Source organism: Balaenoptera physalus (genome assembly GCF_965194825.1).
Source record: "Balaenoptera physalus genome assembly, chromosome: 5".
NCBI classification, from domain to species: domain Eukaryota; kingdom Metazoa; phylum Chordata; class Mammalia; order Artiodactyla; family Balaenopteridae; genus Balaenoptera; species Balaenoptera physalus.
The window spans coordinates 15,312,258-15,339,075 of NC_138884.1; the positions used below are offsets into that span (position 1 = coordinate 15,312,258).

The following is a 26,818-nucleotide window of genomic DNA, read 5'->3' on the forward strand; positions in this document are numbered from 1 at the left end:
GACTTTTGTCTTATTTAGTTTTGTATGTTATAGGTGCTGGGCGTATATTAGCTATTCAAAATCGTTTACTGAAGGAATGAGCGATTGAATGAACTTATGGCCCATTTTATTTTTCATTTGAGTCTGCAGTCTTGAATCATCAAATCCTCTCTTTCACTGGTCCTCTATGCTTGCTTGGAGCATAGCAGTACCTCTCATTTCACATTTCAAGTATTTCTCACTTTAAAAAAATTTTACCAAGGAGGAGAGAGTGCTAGGCAGGGCTTGGCAGTGGTAATGTGTATTTGCAGAAGCTCTTTCCAGCCCTGTGCTGCTTTAATGTGTCTTACCTTCAACAGTGGGAGGCTGCTAAGTCTTCATTATTCATTAATTAGGTGTTTGTATAACACCACAAAGAATGGTACTGTGAATATGCAAAAAGTGCATAAAACATAGCTCCTGATTTCAATTAATGTATTGTCTACTAGAAAAGAGGAGACAGGTACCTAATACAAGTTGGGAATGCTGTGCGTTTTCATAAAGGTACAAAAAGAATGCAGAGGCTGTTTTGAGATAGAATAGCTCAGCTGGCTTTATCAGATAGAACTTTAAGAAGAAAGGGTTGAGTAGAAGTTGTCATTCCTTTTGACTCACAGGCTGTGAATTCCATGACAAACGGACTGTGCAGAAAATCTGTCTAATGTCTTGAAATTCTTTTAAAGAAAAATTGGTGGAAGTACAGTTTTTACATAGCAATTTTGATAAAATACTGTTTTGGGTAGGCAAATTAAGGAATCTCCTAAGTTTATTTTCTATGGAGTGGTTGACTTTTTAAATAAAACTCCTTCAGGTAGTTGGTGTATTTTAATATACTTATGAAAGCTGGAGGAGATGGTATCTCAGCAGAGCTTGTAGGACTATAAAGCCACATGATAGTTAAGTCAGTTTTTAGCTGATTGGTTTTCTTGCCTGAAATGTGACCAGGACTTGATTGCTTTTGCTTTTCTTTAATTTAGGTACCTCAGTTTATGCATGATTATTAGCTGTTAAAAAACAAGAATTAAGTTGACACTCAAGAGTTGGAAAATGAGACATTTGACTACCATTAGGAGACTTTATTCTCTACTAGATGCAGTCCAAGAAGAGGTACTCTAATGTTTATTTGAACAATAAAAATGCCATCTGTACCTGATAAATGTATCTAAATATTTTAACCAATGACGAGATTCTCAGGTTACAGCAGTTCTACTAAATAAACCCCATTTCTTCTCAAAGATTATTTCCCAGGGCAGTGCTAGTGGGTGAACTCTTGTCAGAACTACGTGCTACAAAATGATGTGCCATTTACAGTGGATCGGATCGCGTGACTCACAAAGAGGAATCCCACAGTTAATGTGACAAATAAAAAGAATAATGTAAGCAAAATTCAACTACTATCTCAAATGTTTTGTGTATCATTTTTCTTCAGAGATACGAAGTTATTCACAAATTATAAGCAAATATATCCCAGAATTTACAGGGAGAATACATTAAAGCAATGAATCAGGAACGGATATAACCAAAAGAACTAATTTTCACCTAAATTATTTGAATCTCTAGAGGGAAGTGTTTCAATAATTGCTTTCATTTTTGTTGTTCTTAAGAAGAATTTGCTTAGGAAACTAATGTATTCCTAAGGTGTATTGCTCCTTTTCCCCAGATATCCAGACAGAAATTAAACAATTTAGGTGCATGACAAATTTCAGATCAAATTTAATCTTCCAGTGGCTGTTTATGTAATTAGACTAAAATTTAAATCTTTCCATGGCCTAAATTAGTGCTTCTCAACCTGGCTGGCTTATCAGAATCATGTGGAGGGCTTCAGAGAATACTGATGACTGGCTCCTGCCTCAGTGATTGGTCTGGGATATGGCCCGGGCGTCTGGATTTTTAAAAGCATTACAGGTGATTCTCATGTGTAGCACAGTTTAAGAACCACTGGCCTAAAACACCTACATCAGTCAGTACTGTCTAGTTATTTGACTTCATTGTGTGCCCCCTCTCCCCTCCACCCTACCACCCCCCCCCCGCCCCCTTTTTTATTGGTCACTTGAATACCAAGGATTGTTCTTATCCCAGGATCTTTCCATTAGCAATTCCTTCGGCCTGGAATGCTCTTCCTACAGATCTTTATATGGTTGTCTCCTCTCATCATTCAGGACTCAGCTCCCAGGGGTCTGCTTCAGGCAAGGCTTTTCTTAATCCTCCTCTCTAAAGCTTTTCCCCAGCATTGTCATATTATTCTGTGTTACTTGTATTATTACCATTTTGGGGGGACCACAAGATGTTATAGTCATTTGTTAGTCCCCCCCGCCCCCAAATAGAACGTAAAGTCCATGTCTGGTTAACCATCATATTCCCAGCATTGAAAGCCAAGTCTGTCATATAGCAGTTCCTCAATACATAATTTTTGAGTAAATGAATTAAAATGTTGATAGAAAAATGATTGTGGGAATATACATAATTATATCTTTTTTTCTCTCCAAAAACAAGACCAAATATGGTATCACATTTTAAAAATTAGAATAAAGCCTTAAGATGAAATGAGTGAAAATGCCAACAGGCAAAGAAGAGGTAAACCTAGAAATGGGGCCGCCCCAGTGCCGAAACCCTGGGGGTGGTGACGTAAGACTGGGGTGCCCACCACCACGTGAAGCTCTCACGTCATGGCTGTACTTCGGGTCCTATAACCATCATGCCAAAGTGTGCCACACATTTGAAATCTTCATGTACTTTCTGGTTAACTTATATTTTAAGAACTATCACGTCCTCCTCCAAAAAACCTTTGCTGAGCTCAGTCTCCAGGAAGAGTTAGGTTTCCTGTGCTCTGCTTGTTTGTGTCATGGCCATTGCCAGTCTCTGTATTACAGCGATCTGTTCACCCGTCTCTGTCTCCCTCACCAGCCTCTCTGAGAACAGGGGTTGTGCTGTAGGTCCAAGCCAATAACTGGTACTCAGCAAGTGTTTGGCTGAATGAAAGCGTAAACAAATATGAAATACTCCATAAGAAGCATTAGAACTGCTGATTAAAAATTGTAAAATGGATTTGTCAGGAACATAAGTAAGTTGAAGAAGTTTTTAATAGAATAAAGCAATAAATAAGGGTATTCCAGGCCAACCGGGGGATGTGATGTTATGCACACTTAGGAAATTAAGCAAACATTCTTGGTGCCAATAAGTCTGAGCACTGACTTCCAACTGATATGTGGCTTGTCATCTATACAAGGTTTTCATCACTCACTTGGGACTTTTTATACATTATTTACCCTTCTTGATAAACTTCAATAGCTGCTATTCAGATGGATGCATTTTCCAGTAACACCTGATATGCATTTTAAAATGTACCTTTTAATTGGTATTGATTGTCAGTAAACCCAATGATAACTTTCATCAGTGTACTTTGAACTTTGTTGTTCTGCCCAAAAGAAAATGGAGCAATCTTTGGGCATATAAATATTTAAAATTCTCTGTGTAGAGCCCTGTTAGTTCCATGGTGCTATTGTTATAATTTTAGTACTTAAATACTACTTAGGATCGCTCTTTCAGATGGTATCCTGCTTCAAAATCTCTATCACTACGGATAATTTTACCAGAAAGCTGGATTAAAGAGGAGAATCATGCAGTTTAAATGAACATTTTCAGTAACATTGTGGAATTGTTTATGGCCTCATTTTGTCACAAAGATGATAAAACAGAGAAAGAAGAGTGAATACTCAGGACAGAAATGCTGATCAGGTCCCCCCAAATCATCCCAAAGTATACAGTGTTACCACTGCTTTACTGCTGGCAGCGTGGGAACTGGTACGTGCTTTCACCTTCTGCTTTTAGGAGGAAACACTAAATTTGTCCCATTTCTAAGAATGAGACAAGCAAGGAGAGCAAGGAGTTTTAATACCAGCATCACAGCATGCAAAGAAGTTTTCCTTCTTTTAATTTTTGAATCTGCATTCCCACATAGTCAGATCTAGTTCTACACCAGCTCAAATGTTATTCCATAGAAATCAGGGTTCAGAGAATTCTGTTTGTTCTTTGAAAAGATACAGAAGTGTGGAAGTGCTGCTCTACATGGCATTTCTTGTGAACATATGGTTTGGTGTGTTAGCAGAGTGTAATGTGGGATTTGTGTCGTGGGCAAAAGGGAAATGAAACCTAAAGGACAGAGCTGGGTCGAGACGGCTGAGTGGCCTGTATTCCGTGCTGAAAGTTCAAACCCTCTGTTGTCGGCAAGAGGAGGTGTTGAAATTTTGTTAAGTGTAGTAGCAGTGCAGAAGATTGATGGAGGAGAAGGCAGAGTGGTGACAGGACACTCGATTGTGAGCCTTTCAGTATTTGAGGTTATATAAAAGCTAGACCTGAATTTTGGTAGGAACAGAGGGAGAAGGGTAGAGGGCACAAACTCGAGAGGTATTTCAAAGACAGACTCTTGAGTATTTAGTAACTAATTAGAATTAGGGGAGAACAGTAGTGGAAAACTGAAATTTTTACTTTGGATGACTGAATAGTGGTGCTGTCATTACCCAAGTAATGGCTGTGCGTTGCCATTATCAACAAAAATATATATGCCTCAAATCGGAGTGCTTCAGTTTGTCCCCTAGGAATTATTTTTTTCCGTAAGAGAATAATCTGTACAGAGATGTGGCCCCTCGGGTGTTCCTGAAAAGTATAGTAATAAGGGCCAAGGATTTAATGGGAAAAGACTCGAGTTCAGTTTCAGTCTTTACTTTTTTGAAACTTCGGCTCATTAGGCTGTTCCTTACCTACTTGGAACTTCCATTTCCTCATATGTAAAGTCAGGATGCTTTCTTGTTGGCTTGTCCTGATGATCAAATGAGAAAACATATGGAAGAACACTCCTTAAAATTATGCTGTATAAATGTGAGTTGTTAGATTTATACACACCAATAAGAGCTGGACAGTAAGAGAGGGTGTACCCCATCAACGTGGATTCCTTACCCTGAGGATGTCTTGAGGTTCCTGTACTCCTGAAGTGTTCTTTTATATTCTTCACGGATGTGATTTAAGAATGGCAGTTTGTATATGTTTTTCCAAACACAAATATTTATACAAAGCAGTTATTTTGATCTAATGGTTCAATACAAATTCTCTTTGTAATAAAACAAAAATGTTATCAGGTTGACTCCTAAATTGACCTGCTGTTTGTTAACATTATTTCATCCCTTTATTGGACCATGAAAGAAAAGTATAAGGATATTCTTTATCTTTACCTTTTCTACTTTTGCCACCCACCTATCCTCAGCCCAGTTCCAGCTCTGATCTTGGTCACTGTAGGCCAAATACGATAATGAAGCAAATTTGAGGAAGAAAGAAAAAAAGAACCCTCAAAGGGCACTCCTGTGCAGTTTTCACCTATTCCACAGTAGTCAAATGAAATCAGAGCTTACAAAAACTAGAAAGATTGCTTCAGTTCATAAACAAATGGGACCTAATGAAACTTAAAAGCTTTTGCACAGCAAAGGAAAACATAGGACGAAAAGACAACCCTCAAAATGGGAGAAAATATTTGTAAGTGAAGCAACTGACAAAGGATTAATCTCCAAAATTTACAACCAGCTCATGCAGCTCAATATCAAAAAAACAAACAACCCAATCCAAAAATGGGCAGAAGACCTAAATAAACATTTCTCCAAAGAAGATATACAGATTGCCAACAAACACATGAAAGGATGTTCAACATCATTTATCATTAGAGAAATGCAAATCAAAACTACAATGAGGTATCACCTCACAGCAGTCAGAATGGCCATCATCAAAAAATCTACCAACAATAAATGCTGGAGAGGGTGTGGAGAAAAGGGAACCCTCTTGCACTGTTGGTGGGAATGTAAATTGATACAGCCACTATGGAGAACAGTATGGAGGTTCCTTAAGAAACTAAAAATATAACTACCATATGACCCAGTAATCCCACTACTGGGCATATACCCTGAGAAAACCATAATTCAGAAAGAGTCATGTACCAACCACAGTGTTCATTGCAGCTCTATTTACAATAACCAGGACAAGGAAGCAACCTAAGTGTCCATCGACAGATGGATGGATAAAGAAGATGTGGCACATATATACAATGGAATATTACTCAGCCATAAAAAGAAACGAAATTGAGTTATTTGTAGTGGGGTGGATGGACCTAGAGTCTGTCATACAGAGTGAAGTTAATCAGAAAGAGAAAAACAAATACCGTATGCTAACACATATATATGGAATCTAAAAAAAAAAAAAAATGGTTCTAAAGAACCTAGGGGCAGGACAGGAATAAAGGCGCAGACGTAGAGAATGGACTTGAGGACACGGGGATGGGGAAGGGTAAGCTGGGGCGAAGTGAGAGAGTGCATGGACATATATACACTACCAAATGTAAAATAGATAGCTAGTGGGAAGCAGCCGCATAGCACCGGGAGATCAGCTCGGTGCTGTGTGACCACCTAGAGGGTTGGGATAAGGAGGGTAAGAGGGAGGGGATATGGGGATATATGAATATGTGTAGCTGATTTACTTTGTTATAAAGCAGAAACTAACACACCATCGTAAAGCAATTATACTCCAGTAAAGATGTTTAAAAAAAAAAGTATGATTTAACTTGCTTTTGGAAATGTATAATATATGACAATATTCAGATCCACCAAAATACAGAAGAAAAGATTTAAAATACTTTAGTCTCTCTGTATTACTCTTTAGTTACCTTTGGCACCAACCACATTTCAAGAAAATTTCAGGCCCTGTCAAGCAGGACAGCCAATAGAAACAACCACATTTTATATGTGAACCAATCAAGAGTAATGGATATCTCATTCATTTCTTGTTAAAATTGGTTTGCTTTATTGTTTTCTTCCTATTCTCCTTCTTTTGAAATATGTTTTGATTAGAAAAATGTGGCATTAAGGTGAATAATGATATTCCTCAGCTTCACAAATTTAATTCTTCCATATGAAAGCAGATTCATCATAGAGCAGTAAAATAAACCAGTGATGTTTTTATGAATGATCAGATTTAACGTACATTTCTGTTTTTATTGCCTGTTAAATTTAATTGTTCAGTGATATTTTTATGAGCTACTGTCATATGATTAATGAATAGTAAAAAAAAAAAAAAATTTAAAGGTCAGCTTAAATGTGGTAGACGCGTATTTCCCTCCCCCATTGAGTTGGTTTTTGCTGAATCTCTCCTGTCTGGGATTTCCCCCTTTCCATCCTAAGGAATGCCTGGCGGTAGCTTGTTTTATTGAGTCCCGCAATCTTTCCTGCTCTCCTTTCAGTTGACAGAAATCCCTCTGGTAGGGGCGATTTCAGGATCACCTTTATGTCCCTCCTGCCTTGGAGAGGACGTTTAGTACTTTTTCAGGATATCATTTCCACTGTTCTACAAAATATAGTATTTTTTTCTAGAAATGTTCCATTAAGTTAATATCACGTTGCTAATTATGGGTATCTGTATAAATAAAAAGATCCTCGAATGAGTTGTTCTTGAAAAAGTAACAAGTATTGAGAGTTCAGCTCAGCTCTGTCTTTTTGGTGAAAGAAAACCTTTATTTCAGATGTAGGATAATCATAGTCATCTGTCGTCTGGAATATTAGAACTACTCAAGAGATTAATGGAACTTACAATTCTCATAAAGATTCTTATTGTCACATAGACAATCTAATTTCCATTTTGAAATGATAGAAAAATTTGAATTAATGATTAATTCCATAAATCTAAGAAATAAATTTAAAGATACATGATGATTTTAAGAACTGTACACTTTTGTAAAAGTAGAAAATGCTTGAAATTATATTGCAAATAAATATTTATTATATTTCAAACACTTTTTGAGATTGTCCTTAGTGTTGTATAAATATGTGTGCCTTTAAGAGGAAACCAAATGGAAATGCTTGTATGTAGCTGGGAACTCAGCTATTTTTATTAAACATGAAGAGACATTAGTACAGTTTTATTATGAGTCAAATTAGCAACAACTGTAGGAATAACGTGATATTCTTGATGCTTTTCACTCTTTATTATTATCTTATTTTGTTAAACATAATTGAGCTTTATTATTGATTATGGTTGTATGCGTTCCATGCACTATGAATTTCAAAACGATTTCTATTTATAAATGATAAAATGTTAAGTTTAGTTTGGCATTAGTTGGTGTGATGTCAAATACAAGTTTAAAAGGACATGCATTCTTTGCTATATCATTTGCTTGTTTAGTATTTTTCTTCTTTTCAATTTACGTATTGAATACAACATTGTTCTGGTTGAAAAGAACAAATGACCTATTTATTAACTGTGCAGTCAGTACTTCTCAAACTAATAATGGATAGGTACTTACAATAAACTGGTAGCAGTAAAGGTTAGTAGACTTATGTCTGATTTTCCTGAGAGGTCCCGGGAGCCCAAAGTATTTATTACTTGAGAACAAAGAACCTTAGAGTTAAAGGTAAGTGACTCTGTATATGATATGATTAATAGTAGCCCTATAAAGGAAAAACAAGGAGGAAACCATCCATGGTTTGCTTCTAACTAGGCACACTGTAGAGTCAGTTTTCTTTCTCCTCAGTCATTTACACTGAAAGTCACATATTTCCTCAGGTCTCTTTGAAGAATGATGACAAGCTTGGGTTACTAATATTTTCCTATTTTACCAATATTTGCCCCCGAGGATTGTCTCATTCTTTATGGTGTTGGATAAATTCGTAGTATTCATATCTCATAAGTTTGTCAACAGTGTATCTTAAGGTCATTCATTTCTTAATCGATTTTTTGCTTTTTCTTCCCCTCTAACTTCAAGGAAGCATTAAAGTATTAATATAACGGGATTACAATCCCAGTTTCCTAGCACTGATCTAATAGAGTACTTTATTATCAGCAAACTGAAGATGTTAATATAGGTATTTATCATAACACTGAACAGAAGGTTAGCACATTTTCTTTGTCAGTACATTTTTTAAAAGTTTCTTTACCTTACTAAACATTCTGTCGAAACTGCATGGGAATTCAAATTAAGTTAGTTTAAAAACGGAAACAATATACTAATAAGTCAAGTATTTCTATTCCTTAATCTTCCATTTGTTGATTAGTTTATTTATTCAGCTAACAAGTGAGTGGCTGTGTCTGTGCCATATATAACTTGAAAATGTGCTTTAAGCTTTACTTGGTCCTAGGCTTTTTTGAAATTGTAGTTACTGGAAAGAGTAAATGGCCAAACGGCCAATAAGCACATGAAAAGATACTCAACATTATAAGTCATTAGGGAAATGGAAATGAAAACCACACTGAGATTCTACTTTATACTTACAAGTACTGCTATAATAAAAAAGACAGATGATTACAGGTGTTCGTAAGGATGTGGAGAAATTGGAACCCTCATACATTGCTGGAGGGAATTTAAATGGTGTAGCCCTTTGGAAAACAGTTTGTTAGTTCTTTATGATGTTAAACATAAAATTGCCATTTTACCTAGCAATTTCACTCCTGGTCTTTGCCCACAAGGAATGAAAATGGAGTTCACCCAAAAACTTGTACATGAAAGTTCCTAGCAGCTTTATTCGTAATAGTTCAAAAGTGGGAACAACCCAAACGTCCATCAGCTAAAATGAATGGATAATTAAAAAGCCTATCTTAGACAATGAAATATTATTCCACGATAAAAAGCGGTACTGATACCCAGTGCAGAGGTGCAAATATTAAACTCATTTTATTGATGAGGAAACTAAGGTTATATAACTTATAAAGCAACTTGAGAAAGGTGAAAACTCAAGTCTGCGTGACTTCAGAACACTCAGTCTCTACACAGGGATGGGTTGTTTTAAATCATTTCCCCCATCTGTCCATCTCTTTTCTTTATGGCCAGACTTTCTGAAAGAGAGATCTTACTCCGTGTCTCACTTCACTTTCTTACTGTCCTTCTCCCAGGGAAACAGTGTGGCCACCAATGATCGTTCTTTCTTTTTAAATACCTGCTTTGTTGAAATAATAATTTATATACCATAACACGTACCATTGTGAAGTATACCATTCGGAGACGTTTAGTGTCACAGTGCTTTCTGAATTTTGTGTATAATGGGCTCTCTTCAGTCACTTTCATGGTGGATCTTTCCATGGCATTTGAAGTTGCTGACCATTCCCTCCTGAATACTCCATCCTCACTCACCCCTGTTCTCAGTCTCTCATTCTTCTCCTACTTACACTCAATAGTTGTTTTACGGTCTTTGTGGGCTTGTCTTCCTTGACCCACTTTTTCAGTGTTGGTTTTGGGTTACTTCTCAACACTGAGAGACCTTGTGACTTCAGGAACCACCTGTGTTGATATATGGCTCACAAATCTCTGTCCCAGTCATTTATACAACACATATTTATTGTACATTTATTGTGTGCAAGGCTAGTTTAGGCCCTTGAAATCTATGCTGTCATTGAACTTGCATTCTATTGGAAAGAGACAAGCAGTAACAGTCAAATGATAAAGAAGGAAGTGTACAATTTTAAATTGTAGGGTAGTGGTAGGCTTCACTGAGAAGGTGCCTTTTTTATTTTTATTTTTTTCATTTATTTTTTATCGAAATATAGTTGAATCACAATGTTGTGTTAATTACTGCTGTACAGCAAAGTGACTCATTTATACATACACACACACACATATATATATATATATATATATATATATATATACACACATATACATATATACACACACACATTCTTTTTCATATTCTTTTCCATTATGGTTTATCAGTATATATACAACAGAATGGATAAACAACAAGGTCCTACTGTATAGCACAGAAGGTGCCTTTTGAACAGAGACTTGAAGAGGGCGAAAGAATTAGCCATGAAACTGTCTGCAAGAAGAACATACCAGGGCGGAGACAGCAAATAGAAGGACACCAAGGGCAAACTTGTCAGGCACATTTAAAGAATACTGAGTACAAGTGGGCTGGAGGTAAGCAAATGAGGGGAGCTGTAGTTGCTGTCAGAGACATAATGAGCGGGCAGATCAAGCAAGGCTTTATAGATTATAAGGATTTTGGCTTTTGCTCTGAGTAACATGGGGAAGCAGTGCAGGGTTTTGAGTAGCAGATGGATATGATCTGAGGGATCTTTTTTGAGTGACTACTTTGGTTTCTGTGTTGAGAATAGACTCTCTGGTGACAAGGTTTGAAGCAGGAAAATAGTGATGGAAGGCTGCTGAATTGATGCAATCTTCGTTGCTCCTCTATTCTAGATCAGTACGTTCAAGTCCCTATTGAATGTAGTCACTTGGATGTAACACAGATACCTCAAGTTTATCACATCCAAAACTAAATCCATCTTTCCTTCCTAGTTTCTGGTTTCAAAGCTGTTCCTTCTTTCTATAACCTCTGTCTTGGCAAAAGAACAGCTACGCAAAATAGGTGCCACCTTTGCCTTTTTTTTTTTTTTTTTAAAGACTTCATTTTTTTTAAGAGCAGTTTAAGGTTCACAGCAAAATTGAAAGTACAGACATTTCCAGTATGTCTTCCACCCCCATCCATGTATAGCCTCCTCCGTGATCAACATTACCTACCAGACTGGTACATGAGTCATAAGTGATGAACCTGCATTGATATATCGTAATCACTCAGTGTTCATAGTTTACGGTCCACTCTTGGTGTTGCTCATTCTATGGATTTGGACAAATCCATGATGACATGTTTCCCTTATTTTAGTGTCACACAGAGTATTTTTACTACCCTAAAAATCCTCTGTGCTCCACCTGTTCATCCCTCCTCCCAACAACTCCTGGTATTTTTACTGTCTTCATAGTTTTGTCTTTTCCAAAATGTCATATAGTTGAAGTCATACAGTATGTAGCCTCTTCAGATTGGCTTCTTTCACTTAGTAATATGAATTTAAATTTCATTCATGTCTTTTCACATGGCTTGATGGCTAATTTTTTTAATATTCATGGCTTAATAGCTAATTTTTTTTTAAGATTCCATTGTCTAGAATGTACCACAGTTTATTTATGCATTCACCTACTGAAGGATCTTTTGGCTGCTTCCAGGTTTTGGCAGTTATAAATAAAGCTTCTGTAAACATCATGTTTTTGTGTGGACATAGGTTTTCAACTCCTTTGTGTAAATAATGAGTGTGATTGCTGGATAATACGCTAAGAGTATGTTTAATTTTGTAAGAAACCTCCAAGCTGTCTTCCAAAGTGCCTGGATCATTTTGGATTCCCACCAGCAATAAATGAAAGTTCTTTCACATCCTCCCCAGCATTTGGTGTTTCAGTGTTCAGGATTTTGGTCATTCTAACTGATGTATAGTGGTATGACGTATCATTGTTGTTTTAATTTGCATTTCCTTAATGGCATATGAATTGGAGCATTTTCCATATGCTTATTTGCCATCTGTGTATCTCCTTTGGTAAGGTGTCTGTTAAGGTCTTTGGCCCATTTGGGTTCTTTTTTTTTTTATTGTTGATTTTTAAAAGTTCTTTGTATATTTTGGATAACAGTCCTTCATTAGATGTCTTTTGCAAATATTTTCTCCCTGTCTGTGTCTTGTCTTCTCATTCCCTTGATATTGTCCTTCTCAGAGCAAAAGTTATTAATTTTAATGCAGTTCAACTTACAAATTATTTCTTTCATGGGTCATGCCTTTGATGTTGTATCTAAAAAGTCATCATATCCAAGGTCATAAGGTTTTCTCCTATGTTATCTTCTAGGAGTTTTACAGTTTTGCATTTTACATGTAGATCTGTGATCTATTTTGAGTTAATTTTTGTGGAGGATGTAAGATCTGTGTCCACATTCATTTTTTTTGCTTATGGATGTCCAGTTGTTCCAGCACCATTTATTGAAAAGACTGTCTTTGCCTCATTGTTTTGCCTTTGCTCCTTTGTCAAAGATCAGTTGACTCTACTTAAGTGAGTCTATTTCTGTGCTCTCTTTTCTGTTCCATTGATTTGTCTATTCTTTCTCCACACTGTCTTGATTGTTATAGCTTTATAGTAAGTCTTGATGTTAGGTAGTGTCAGTCTTCCAACTTAGTTCTTCTTCAGTGTTGTGTTAGCTGTTCTAGGTCTTTTGCCTGTCCATATGAACTTTAGTATGTGTTTGTTAATATCCCCCAAAAATAACTTGCTGGGATTTTGGTTGAGATTGCATTGAATCTATAAATAAAGTTGGGAAGAACTGACATTTTGGCAGTATTGAATCTTCACACCTTTGACTCTTTATGCATTCCTTACCCTATAGTCAAATCAAAGACAAAACCCTTTATTTTTTTATAGGACACATCAGTCCTTTTAATTTTGTCCACTGATTTCCACTGATTAATTTCTTCATCTCATCTTCTTGCTACCCCTTAAAACTCAATATTAAAATTCTAGCAGTTCCTTGAGAGAAATGTAGGCTAAGACTCTTTGAGTCCTTTCTGACTTTGTGAGGGCACTGCTTAGTTCATTTCCTGGCCTAGCCTGGGCTGCCTCTACCGTTTATTTAAGTAACTGATATAAAGGTAGTATGTGGTACTGTGATCCAGATAGTTTTAATGGAGCCAGTGTCCAGATTCTCAACTTCTGTATGAATTTCTCTTTATTAATATTGATCTGCCTGAGAGAAATGCTTTATTCACAACATTCTTTCTCTTACTTTACAAAAGAAGACACACCCATATCCATCCGAAATCATACTATAGTACATTGTCCTGGGATCATAGAAAAATTAGCAATTAAACAATTTTAATTAATGTCTTATATTTTTGTTGTGGAGAAGTATGATAGAGTGAAAAATGAAAGGCTTTTAATTACAAAATACATCACGTAAGAATTCTCTGAGGAAATAAAATGGAAATAAAGGTCGAGAAAATAAAATAGTAATGTAAAATTTTCAGCTGTTGAAAGAAGAGTCTATTCATGTATTTTTAAAATGGATAATAGTTTTATTACCATGGATTTAGGTTCTATTGAGTATTCTTAAAATAGTTGATAGAAATTTTATTTTAAAATGTCAGTATTTCCAATTGGGTGGAAATTAAATTCTTTTCAAGTACATATTTTACCACAGGTGAAAAATTGTAGATGTTAACTTGGTAATGTGTGAATGGTTATGTATTTTTTCAAAATTCTTTTAAGTGTCTGTGAATAAAACTAGTTGAAGACTACTAGCCTACTGTATAAAACCCAAGTTTTTATTTATTATTAGTTATTTTTTTTAAAGATTTATTTATTACTTATTTATTTTATTTTTGGCTGCCTCGGGTCTTAGTTGCGGCACATGGGATCTTCGTTGGGCCATGCGGGATCTTTCATTGTGGCGTGCGGACTCTTTGTGGTGAGCCAGCTTCTCTAGCTGTGGCGTGTGGGTTTTTCTCTTCTCTAGTTGTGGCGCGCAGGCTCCAGGGTGCGTGGGCTCTGTAGTTTGTGGCACACGGGCTTAGTTGCCCCGCGGCATGTGGGACCTTAGTTCCCTGAACCAGGGATTGAACCTGTGTCCCCTGCATTGTAAGGCAGATTCTTTACCACTGGACCACCAGGGAAGTCCCTAAAACCCAAGTTTTAAACCTGGTATATAAAACCCTTCATCACCTTTCTCCTTCTAGACCTTTTTCTTTTTTTTTAAATTTAAACATTTCCTGCTTCACATTATGTGCTCCAGCAAGAAAGAACTTGGAAGTTCCATAGCATCCTTCTTCCTGCCTGTCTGTCTTTATTGTGTTATTCTGTCTCATCTTTGCCTCACTTCTGCCTAATCATTTTAAAATAATTTTTTATTCGTATAGTTGATTTACAGTGTTGTGTTAGTTTCAGGTGTACAGCAAAGTGAATTTGTTATACATATATCCACTCTTTTTCAGATTCTTTTACCGTATAGGTCATTACAGAGTACTGAGTAGAACTCCCTGTGCTCTACAGTATGTCCTTATTAGTTATCTATTTTATATATAGTAGTGTGTCCCAATCTCCCAATTTATCCCTCCCCCTCTTTCCTCCCTGGTAACCATAAGTTTGTTTTCTACATCTGTGACTCTATTTCTGTTTTGTAAATAAGTTCGTTTGTACCCCTTTTATAGATTCCACATATAAGCAATATCATATATTTGTCTTTCTCTGTCTGACTTACTTCACTCAGTATGACAATCTCTGGGTCCATCCATGTTGCTGCAAATGACATTATTTTGTTCTTTTTTATGGCTGAGTAATATTCCATTGTATATATGTACCACATCTTCTTTATCCACTCATCTGTCGATGGACACGTAGGTTGCTTCAGTGTCTTGGCTATTGTAAAAGTGCTGCAGTGAGCATTGGGGAGCATGTATCTTTTCGAATTATGGTTCTCTCGAGTATATGTCTAGGAGTAGGATTGCTAGATCATATGGTAGCTCTATTTTTAGTTTTTTAAGGACCCTCCTTACTGTTCTCCATAGTGGCTGTACAAATTCACATTCCCACCAGACGTGTAGGAGGGTTTCCTTTTCTCCGCACCCTCTGCAGCATTTGTTTGTAGATTTTTTGATGATGGCCATTCTGACCGGTGTGAGGTGATACCTCATTGTAGTTTTAATTTGCATTTCTCTAATAATTAGTGATGTTGAGCATCTTTTCATGTGGTTTTTGTCCATTGGTATGTCTTCTTTGGGGAAATGTCTATTTAGATCATCTGCCCATTTTTTGATTGGGTTGTTTGTTTTTTTGATATTGAGTTGCATGAGCTGCTTGTATATTTTGGAGATTAATCCCCTGTTGGTCACTTCATTTGCAAATATTTTCTCCCATTCTGAGGGTTGTCTTTTTGTTTTGCTTATGGTTTCCTTTGCTGTGCAAAAGCTTTTAGTTTCATCAAGTCCCATTTGTTTTTTTTTTGTTTTTATTTTCATTACTCTAGGAGGTGGATCCAAAAAGATCTTGCTGTGGTTTATGTCAAAGAGTGTTCTGCCTACGTTTTCCTCTAAGAGTTTTATAGTATACAGCCTTACATTTAGGTCTTTAATCCATTTTGAGTTTATTTTTGTGTATGGTGTTAGGGAATGTTCTAATTTCATTCTTTTACCTGTAGCTGTCCAGTTTTCCCAGCACCACTTATTGAAGAGGCTGTCTTTTCTCCATTGTATATTCTTGCCTCCTTTGTCATAGACTAGGTGACCATAGGTGCACGGGTTTATCTCTAGACTTCCTATCCTGTTCCATTGAGCTATATTTCTCTTTTTTGTGCCAGTACCATACTGTTTTGATTACTGTAGCTTTGTAGTATAGTCTGAAGTCAGGGAGCCTGATTCCTCCAGCTCTGTTTTTCTTTCTCAAGATTGCTTTGGCTACTCGGGGTCTTTTGTGTTTCCATGCACATTGTAAAATTTTTTGTTCTAATTCTGTGAAAAATCACCTTGGTAATTTGGTAGGGATTGTATTGAATCTGTAGATTGCTTTGGGTAGTATGGTCATTTTCACAATATTGATTCTTCCGATCCAAAAACATCATATATCTTTCCATCTGTTTGTGTCATCTTTGATTTCTTTAAGATGCAGAAGTCTTGATTGAGGAATCAAGACTTCCCCCACTTCAGACTGGCTCAGGAGCTAGTGTTCCATGCACCCTTGCTGCCGTCCTAGTCTGCATCACTGTACTAACACGTTGTTTTGTCATTAGCCTTTTGGTTTTTTTTTTCCTTTCTTGAGAGTAGGAACTGTGTTTCCTCTTGGGCTCCTCAACACCTCACTATATACCTCTCCTGGTATTAAGTTAATTTATTGGGAAAATGTTGATAATTGAACTAAGAAAAGTAGATTTCAACTGTTAGAAAGTTAATTCTTGTGCATAACGTTTTAGGGGAATCAATTAAGCTGTTGAAGGCTCTTTCTGTTTTATGCTGGTTATTTCTCTAGGTGTAATATTTGCCGTTACTGATAAGGTTCTTGGTAAGATTTCATATGAAAATCAGAGTTTGAACCTAAAAATGAGTTTAGGAACCATTCTTGTAGTAGAAGGGGAACAGAATTGTGAGCAGTAAGGCAAGAATGTCTAGTTTTGGCCCTGCCACAAACTTGCCGTGTGATTGTGGGTAAATTAACTGGCCTGGAGGTCAGTTTTATCATCTATTAAATGAGTAAGTGACCAGATTATTTCTTAAGTTTCCTTTACTCTTGATTTAATAAAGAGAGGAAATTTCAATTAAGTAAACATATGATTTTTCTTGTCAAGAAGAATAAAAAATATGGACTTGATTTATTTTCTAATCATTCATACCATGGACATTATATGTGCTATATGTAGATAATGCTAACCTTGTTTATATTACCTACAAATTATATAGTCATGGCTTAGATTTTATCCTTAATTTTTTTTTAAATAATATCTTTTTAAAAATTTTACTTTATTTTTGGCTGTGTTGGGTCTTTGTTGCTGTGCACGGGCTTTCTCTAGTTGCAGCGAGCGGGGGCTACTCTTCATTGTGGTGCACAGGCTTCTCATTGTGGTGGCTTCTCTTGTGGAGCACAGGCTCTAGGCACACGGGCTTCAGTAGTTGTGGCACACGGGCTCAGTAGTTATGGCTCGTGGGCTCTAGAGCGCAGGCTCAGTAGTTGTGGTACACAGGCTTTGTTGCTCCACAGCATGTGGGATCTTCCCAGACCAGGGATTGAACCCGTGTCCTCTGAATTGGCAGGTGGATTCTCAACCACTGCGCCACCAGGGAAGTCCCCTTAATTTTTAAAAAAATAAAATAATTCAATTGTGATGATTGAAAATCTAGAAGTATTTCATATAACATGTTGATTCATATAATTTCCAGATTATATTTTAGCTTCTTTCACCAAATATTTAATTTGATCAGATTAATATTATACTTTCCTGTGCACTTCTATCATCCTGGAAATGAATTTATTTATGTTTACACATTTCTTTGTGGCCAGTTACTCAGTCACTGCAGCCTTATTCAATGAGAAGCAATATTAAAAACAATTGCAAAAATGATTTCCTGCATCTTTTGGTTATTCATAGTAAGTAGTAGTTCAGTTTTATAAAGCTTGATTGAATGGCATTTAGGTATGACTTTTATAAAGGATTTGAAATTATGTTGTTTGGCCAAAACAAAGGCAGTATTTCCTTTCTTGTCTTTCACTCCACCCAGCCCCCCTTTTCTCCACCTGCTGGAGGAAAACTATTTCTTCAGACAAACCTCATAATTGCCCTTCTGTGCCTGATTTGGGCCTCAGGAAAGGCCCATAGCATCTGTAAAACTGGCAGCAAAATGGTATTTCCAGGCAGGCACAGGGTTGCTGGGTAGTGAGCCAATCCACAGCTTTGTCTGAGCAGCTGAGAACTTTGCTGGAGTATTACCACGGTGTTCAGTAACACAGACCTGTGCCATGAGCAAGTAAAGCACTGAGCACGTGTCAGGGTCAATATTTATAGACCACTACGTAGCTGCCTTGCAGGGAGAGAAAACGAGAGCGAGAAACGTACAGCCAGAGGGCAAGGAAAGAAAGACTTCAGTGGAGGGAACTTGAGTTTCCAATTTTTTTCTTAAAAAAATTCTTTTTAATTATCAGGTTCAAACTTCTGCTGAATCACAACCATTTGCCGCTGAGCTATGACAAGAGTGGAAACAAAAAGTTAAACGAGCAAGCCTGCTATACGTAAGAAGGTAAGTAATTAGCCAGTTCAGGCTTGCTTTTCCTGGTACACTCCATCTCCCTGTTGGCTGCTCTGCATCAGGAAGCAGAGGGCTGGGTGGCACGTTAAAGCTAATGTGGCGGGGCTGCCTTCTGGCTGAGAGTGTTCTCGGTGGCAGTGTAGTTTCGTATTCTGCTCTAAGGATGCTGTGTACAGTCATAATACAGTTAAATGATGTGGCTGGTGGGAATGGCTCTTGAACACTGATCTCATGTCATGTCCTGTCAGTGAACTTCTGTTTCTTCATTCTGTCAGACTTGAAGTCTTCTGATTGGTAAATTCGTGTTTACTTTTTATATTGCTATTAAAACATGAACATTAGTGAGTTTATAGTGTGGGGGGCGTTCTAGAAGTGGAATAGGGGAAGAATTCAGATGAATGGGTGAAGATGTTGTAGACACTGTCAAAATGTGCAGGCTGTGAATGTGAGTAACACGGGGTCTTTTGAAAAGAAAGCCAGTGTCCATTTGGCAGCGCATTAAAGTGAAATAATGACTCCTTTTGGGAATGGAGAGAAGCAGGAGAGATGAAAAGTAAGAACAGACTTCTTCATCCAAGGTGCAAAGGACTCAGCATTTAGAATTTCTCTGCTTGTCCAAGTGACTTGCTAGGTTGGTTCCTTGCAAAATGTGGTTCTCTAGTAAAGATATTAAATTAATATCTCTTGCTCCACATCAGTAGTTTTTTTCCTGTCATCACAGGTAGAACTTTGACACATACTTCTCTGTGTGACCGTAGTGCGATTGTATATTCATTTATCATCATTGTTTTGCATATCCCAGATTGACATTAAAAGCAGTGGTGCTGAAAGGGACAGAAAGGAATTGTTTTCCATGTGTTTTCTGATTTAGAACACCCATGAAATTTATATACTTATGTGTTTTATGTCTACTACACATGACTTGGAAAGTAATATGTTGCTTTACTATAGGCGTAACTAGATAAAACTTATCTACTGACAGAGTGAAAGTTTCCCTGTTGTTGGTTTTTTAATTGTGGAAGAGAAGCAATAGCGTGGTATTTAAAATTTTTAGGTTAGGTTATAGATGGCAATTATAGTTCCAAAGGGTTTTCTGTATTACATATTTAAGTTAAAAACAAAAATAACATGAAAGCTGTTGTAGAGCTTAAACTGTAGGACAATAGAGATATAAGGAAAAGATAATACTCTGGCATAGGTTTTGTATTAGGGTTAATATTCAGGAACCAGCTCATTCTAAAATGGGATAAACCATGTCCAAAACAGAAGGTGGAATAGGTCTAAATGTAAAGTAGAGATCTTAAAATGAGGCCAATAGTTGTAGAGTATCATTGTTGTTGAATCACATAAAATTTTAAAAATAATCCAGAATGCTTCAAAATCAGTTTTATTAGTTCAGATGTGCTAATCTGATACCTAAATTTAAACTGTATTTTAACATTCATTTAATGCTTGTTTTAGCCCCTGCATCAAGCATTTTCTTTTTACTTTTTCGGGTATTGCCTACCCTTTTATTAATGGGTTTGATTTAGATTTTTGTCAATAATATGTTTATTTTGAAAATGCAACCATGGTTCATCTAGAACAGGCATTACTCAAATTTTTCTTTGCTACTGCCTTTGGGTAGTATATCATGATCAATATTGTAATTTCAGTTCTTTATTTAATACCTTTTACTCATTCACTTTATATGTTGCATAAATAACATGATATTCAATCAATGATAATTGATTTCTTATGCCTTTTACAATTTGTTTTATTTTTATTTGTTTTGGTGTTTTGTTTCTGAAGTACCCTGTGGAAACTTTTGTCAGAGAACAACCTAATAAAATTACTACAATAAAAATGAACTAAAGAAAGTCTTCCCTTTAATCAAGAGAAGAAATAGAAAATTGTGATATTGGTTGACATTGTCTAAAATGGGATGTAGTTTGGTTGAAGACTGGTTGAGCATTTTAAAACTTGAAACACCGTCTCAGTATTATTTTTGAATTTAATGTCAATCCTGATATTGGTTGTTTATCACATTTGTAAATAACATTTCATATGTAGACATATAAAAATGGATAGGGCATCTTTTGTGTCATGTTTTAACTATCTGTTGAAGTAAGATTAGTGAATTTAGCTCGAGATGTTAATATTAACCTCCTAATGGATCTCACTGCCCCTGCTCTCATTTGCTATATGCACAGTCCCTATGCTGTACTCCCCTTAGAGGGATCAGTTTCCCACCCCGATGAACCCTTCACTTCCTGCTAACGCCCTCCCATCCCTGGCTCTCTATTGTTTGTAGATGAAGGTCAGCTTTCTTGGCACGGCGAGTCTGATGAGCTTCTTCTTCATCTAACTGCTACTTTTGTCCTATATTCATCTTCTGCTGTTCCTTCTGGGCTGTTTTTCACACCTCGCTTTTCTCCACCCATGAGAGTATTCCCCTTCCCTCTGTTTTATGCTCCAACATTATTGAATATCTTGTATTTCTCAAAACAATCCATACTGTTTCACTCCTTTCTGGAATTGTTTATGTTGCTTCCTCTATCTTGCAACACCCTCTTCCTGGCCTTTGGCTTTCAGCCTCAATGAAGGTATCTCTTCCCAGATGCCCTGCCCGTCCACTGTCAGCCTCTGTGGTTCGGTCTCCTGTACAGACCATTGTCACAGCCCTTCTGCAAAGTCGACGATACAGAGTTTTTGTTTTCCCATATGAGTTTGTGAGTTAATTGTAGCCATGTTTTAAAATTAATTCTTTTATGTTTCTCCAAGACCTGGCATAAAGCAGACATTCAAGAACTTGAACTAAAGAAAAAACTTATCATATTTATTTTAAACCCACTTTTCTTTATAGACTTTTTATTTTAATATAATTTAAAACTTTGGTTAATTGGATTGAAAGAGAAGTCCCTTAAGTAGTTGGTAAAGTCTTTTGAAGCAGTAACAATACTTAAAAAATTCATTTCTCTTTCTATCAACAATTATAGTTATATGTGTTCATCCATGCAAGTAGATATTTATTGAACTCATAAACCATTTGAATGACAGAAGTTCAAAATTATATTTTGAACTTATATGTACAATATATATATACGTACAAATTCAGGATATATAACCTCCAGATGTTGTTTAGTTAATTTCATGAAATCTGTCAACAAAATCACCTAGTCGCTGCACCCACATGGACTGCTGTGATAAATTAAATGATGCTCTAGCAAGTTGAAGACAGTGTTACACCTTCCAAAAGGCCCAGAGTGAATTTCAGGAGAGAATGGGTCCATCCTCATGTATCCTAAAGAATCACAGAGTGGAATGACTCTCTATGTTACGACTAAAGTTACACCTCCTACTTTTATTTCCTATTGTAGAGAAAGTTAGGAATTTAAGGAAATAATAGAAAACCATGGCTTAAAAAATTCTCAAACCTGAAAGGTGATACTTCATTTCAGTCAGAAGAAGAATTTTCTCCTCAAAATAGAAACGTTGAAGGAAAAGAATGTCAATGTTTTAAAAAGTACTTGAGAAATAACAGCTGTTTCTTTTAGTTCTCTGATACTCGATAAAATTTTATTTTGTCTCTAATGGTGTTTTATTTCCCCACCATACATAAAAGTACAAATTATTTCATGTACAAAGTAAGTATACAAGAATCAAAGGTAAAGCTTTATGCACAATTTAGAGTAATTCACAACTTTTCTTGTTTTGATTATTTTTACTTCTCAGTGTGCTCTGCCAGTGGTTTCTGCTGCGGTTGAAGCCTTATAAACCTCTCCCAGCTATTGAATATGACTCTTCTGTTTGTTGAACCTTGAATTGTATCTGTCTTAGGAATGAAAACGAGATTGGTATTTTCATAGGGAAATTTTGTAGCTTTTTAATTTGCTTGGAATGGACCATAATTCAATCTGTACTTTTTCTTCAGACTTATTTTGCCCACATAAGTCTTTCTAGTTAAATAGGTATGGATAAGGTGCCTTACCAAAGAGTCATAGGTATAAATTTTATGTATCTTGCTGGCTTATCAAGTAATATAAACGTTATAAAACTGGAAGGGCAGGGGTTTCTATGGTCATGGACTTAGAATTGTACCTTGTTCCCATAAGCCGGTGATGAGAAAAACCTGAGTTTGCCTCAATATTAAAAGATTACAAATGTAGAAAACAAATTTATGGTTACCAGGGGGTAAGGGGGAGGAATAAATTGGGAGATTGGGATTGACATACACAGACTACTATATATAAAATAGATAACTAATAAGGACTTACTGTATAGCACAGGGAACTCTACCCAATACTCTGTAATGGCCTATATGGGAAAAGAATCTAAAAGAGAGTGGATATATGTATAACTGATTCACTTTGCTGTACACCTGAAACTAACACAACATTGTAAATCAATTATACTCTAATAAAATTTTTTAAAAAAGATTATAGCAAAACCAAACAAAGGCAAACAATAACACCACTACCACCACCAACCAGAAGAGGTCAGAGAACTTTGGTTGGAGTGAGGCATAAATAATTTTGCCAGAACAATCAAGTATTTTATTATTAGCCACTTAGCTGGCCAATCAGTGTTTTTCTGTAGCTATGGATGGCATAGAATTCATAGAACATGAAAGGAGAAGAATGAATTAATCATGGAAGTGGAACCTTCAAACTCTTCTACTTCAACTGTTTTATAGATATGGGCAAATATAGTACAAAGTGTTAACGTAACTTGCCAGACATCAGCTTTTAAAGTAGCTACTTAGGATTTTGATTAAAAAAAATACATATTTGTAAGGCCAGTATTCTATCACTGTGGCTTTTCCCATCTGTTTGTAATTGCTCTTTTTATTCTGTGTATTGCATGTAAAGCTTAATTGTTGTATCTCTGTGTTTTGTATTGTATTAGACTCCTTTGCATTATTTCATAACTCCTGAAAGTTAAAGCCAGTAATTATTGCTTCCAACTGAGATGGAGGGCTTTTCCACTCATAATCATAGTTAAAAATATATATATTTATATTTTAATTACAGATATCCTTTTGGACTTTCCTGATTTCTCCCACTCTCTTTGGTAGTACAGTTAGATTTGTGCTCTCATAAACATTCTCCTTTTCAATAGATAGTCCTAAAGCAAAAGACAGAAGCAAATTTAATACTTTGATTCTATCTAAGAGCTTCTCATAGGGAATATATAGTTATATATTGTTCTACAGCTTTAAGATGACTCTTCTTTCCACAGCTGGAAAATTTTTGATTACAACAAAACTCAGAGAACCAAATGTGCTTTTCTAGATTATTTTTACTTTCATCTAAGAGTCTTTTAAAAATGTAAATAATTAAGGGGGCAGAGAGGATCAAAACAAACTTGTTTTGTGCATGTCATCTTCTTGTAAGACTTTGCTTCTCTTCCTGTCCCCACCACTCCCAAAGAAACTGGAGCTCTTTGGTTCCTTCCATTCTCATTAATATTAAGGTCCCTGGAAATAATTGCTTGTATATTTAAAGATGAAAGAGTTCTTGAGCAGATAGCTGAAGGTTGTTCTCAGCCTCAGCCTACGATTTCTATACCTTCCTCTCTCCTTCTCACTCACAACAAAACCAAAGTGATTGCCTCTACCCACCTCTCCAGTCAATGAAACATGTCTGAATATTCCTTAGTAAATATTTTCCATTGGATTGATACTTTTCATTTCAAATATGTATTATCTGTCTTCTCAAACTCTTGCCTGCTAAGAGATTTATAATTGTAAAATCTTTGCTAACATGATAGTGGAAAGTGATATTTTATTTATGTTTATAATTACTAGTTAACATGAATCTGAGGGGATTATTGGTTATTATTATTTTAATTTTTATGATTTATCTATATATACTTACTCTTTTTTCAGAGGCTGTATGTCTCATTGGTTTAAAGCGTTTTTTTTTTTTTAATCAAAGAATCTTGATCCTTTAAAGTCCTGTTGGTTGTAACTGTTTTCATAAGCTTTTGATTACTTTAAAATTTTGTTTTATGTGGTTTGAAATACAAATGTGTTTGAAATATCTTTATTAAAGCTAAACAATATTTTCTTCATTTCCTTTGAAACTTAGAATGCTCTTTACAATTCAGAAATTAAAAACATTTTCTACATTTTTATGGTTTACTTAACTGTTAATTCTGTGATTCACAAGGAATTTATTAACTAATTACTTCAGTACTTTTATTGAATCATTAGTCCCCTTTCCCACTTTTTTCTGAAGTCAACTTTAACTTGTCCTTCAGTGGTACAAATTTAAATCTTTGTGTTACCTCTCAATTTGTATTCCATTTAAACTTTATCTCTAAGGAATAAAAGTTCATGTTTCATATTAAATAAGATTTAAGCACTGGAACATGTTAGGGTGTTGTGGGACTTGTCATGTTCCTTGAAATTACTGTAGACAGGAGGCTGCATTTATTACTTATGTTAAAGCAGACATAAGAATATGAATCTGTGTGAGTGAGAATTTATGCATTAATAATTGTCACCATTTATCAAGGGTTTCTTGATAATATACCTGGCATTCTACCATGAGCTGTAACTCTATGATTTCATTAAATGCTTGTAACAGACCGTTGAGTGACCTCTTCTGATTTTTTTTTCAGGATAAACTGAGACCCCAAGATGTAAAGTAGTTTGATCAGCCTCACATAGCTAATAAATGATAGGGTCATGATGTAAACTCAGATCTGACCAAAGTCCATCTTTTAAGGAATTATTGCCAAATAGAGAATTTATGCTTTTGCCATGAATGTTAAGAGATGCAGGTCTATAGGGGTCAGATGGCAGGAACCTTCCTAACTTGGGTCCATCTATGAAGAAATGAACTCAGGAACAATGACTTTCAAAGTATAGAGGCAAGTCAATGAAATCAGTGATGTGAAGAGCCTTCTATTTTTTTTGGATTAGTGCTGAAAATACAAGAATCTCAAGATGGACAGAAATAACCCTATACTTTAAATCAGTTTAAAATCAGCTAAATTTTTTTTTAACTTCTTCAGATTTTAGTACCTCTATTGATTTTATAATTTTCTTTCATTCCAAGCCAACTTACTCAGTTCTCCCTCATAGGCTTAACACACAGCACCATTCCCTCCCTCACATACCTGCTTATGACCTTAGCAAGGAAACTGGCACAGAGCTGCCAGGCCAGCAGGCAGTGACTGTTCCATCTGGGTCTCTGGTTTTGTTACTACAGGTTTTATTCAGGGAAGACGTGAGTCTCCCTAACTGGCAGCCTTTGCTATCATCTCTATTTTAAGCTGCTCAGTTAAGGGACTCACAGTTGTATTTACAGCAGGAAAGGAAATTCTAGATGTTTTAGTATCATTAGAACTCAGTACTTACGCACTAATTGGTTACCTGGAATGGTGCAAAAGGATAGCTTTATCTGCTATGAATGGACTTAACTCATAAATATAGTTTGCATTTGTTTATGTCGGAGGTGGGAATTCCTATATAAAAGTTTATACAGGGACATTTGCCATTTTAGTTGTTTGTTATACATTAAGCTATCGTGAAGGAATTTGTTTTCCTCTTTAACTCAAGGCAAACAATTTTGCTTAAAGATAATATAGGATTTTTTTTCTCCTTGGGTCACTCTGCCCTTTGTTGATACATTGGTGTATCTGTGCCAAGATTTACAGTACAGTTTATTGGAGTTTTGTTTATAGCCCTGCCTTGAACAGTTGAAAATAAATTATACCTTTTAGTTAATAAGCAGGTTATTCTTATATTATTACTTGGAAAAGTATGCATTAGTCAATATCTGTAATAATTAACAGTCTTAAAGATTCTAAGTAGTTATTCATATTATTCCTCCTTTTTTCATTCATCTTTATTTTTTAAAATTTTTATTTATTTGGTTGCACTGGGTCTTAGTTGCAGCAGGCAGGCTCCTTAGTTGCGGCACGTGGGCTCCTTAGTTGCGGCATGTGGCCCCTTAATTGCAGCACGTGGGCTCCTTTGTTGGGGCAGGCGGGTTCCTTAGTTGTGGCTTGTGGGCTCCTTAGTTGCGACATGCACACTCTTAGTTGCGGCGTGCATGTGGGATCTAGTTCCCTGATTAGGGATTGAACCCCGGCCCCCAGCATTGGGAGCATGGAGTCTTAACCACTGCGCCACCAGGGAAGTCCCTCATTCATCTTTTTTAGTTTCCTGTTTTACTTAAAGATGATAAGAACT

General features: G+C 36.1%; 1 protein-coding gene and 1 long non-coding RNA gene across 10 annotated transcripts in view; one reads left to right on the forward strand and one right to left on the reverse strand.

Annotated features, from left to right (window-relative positions):
• The window catches only part of BMPR1B (bone morphogenetic protein receptor type 1B), a 413,799-nt gene that overhangs the window by 233,763 nt on the left and 153,218 nt on the right, over positions 1-26,818 (forward strand). For all 9 annotated transcript variants that reach the window (XM_082461768.1, XM_082461770.1, XM_082461771.1 and 6 more), the window contains one exon: positions 18,530-18,624. The gene's annotated coding sequence lies outside the window, so the exon portion shown is untranslated. The remainder of the gene's footprint in view (positions 1-18,529; positions 18,625-26,818) is intronic.
• Positions 1-26,818, reverse strand: part of LOC309660829 — a 1,143,314-nt gene that overhangs the window by 29,091 nt on the left and 1,087,405 nt on the right. The window lies entirely within an intron of this gene.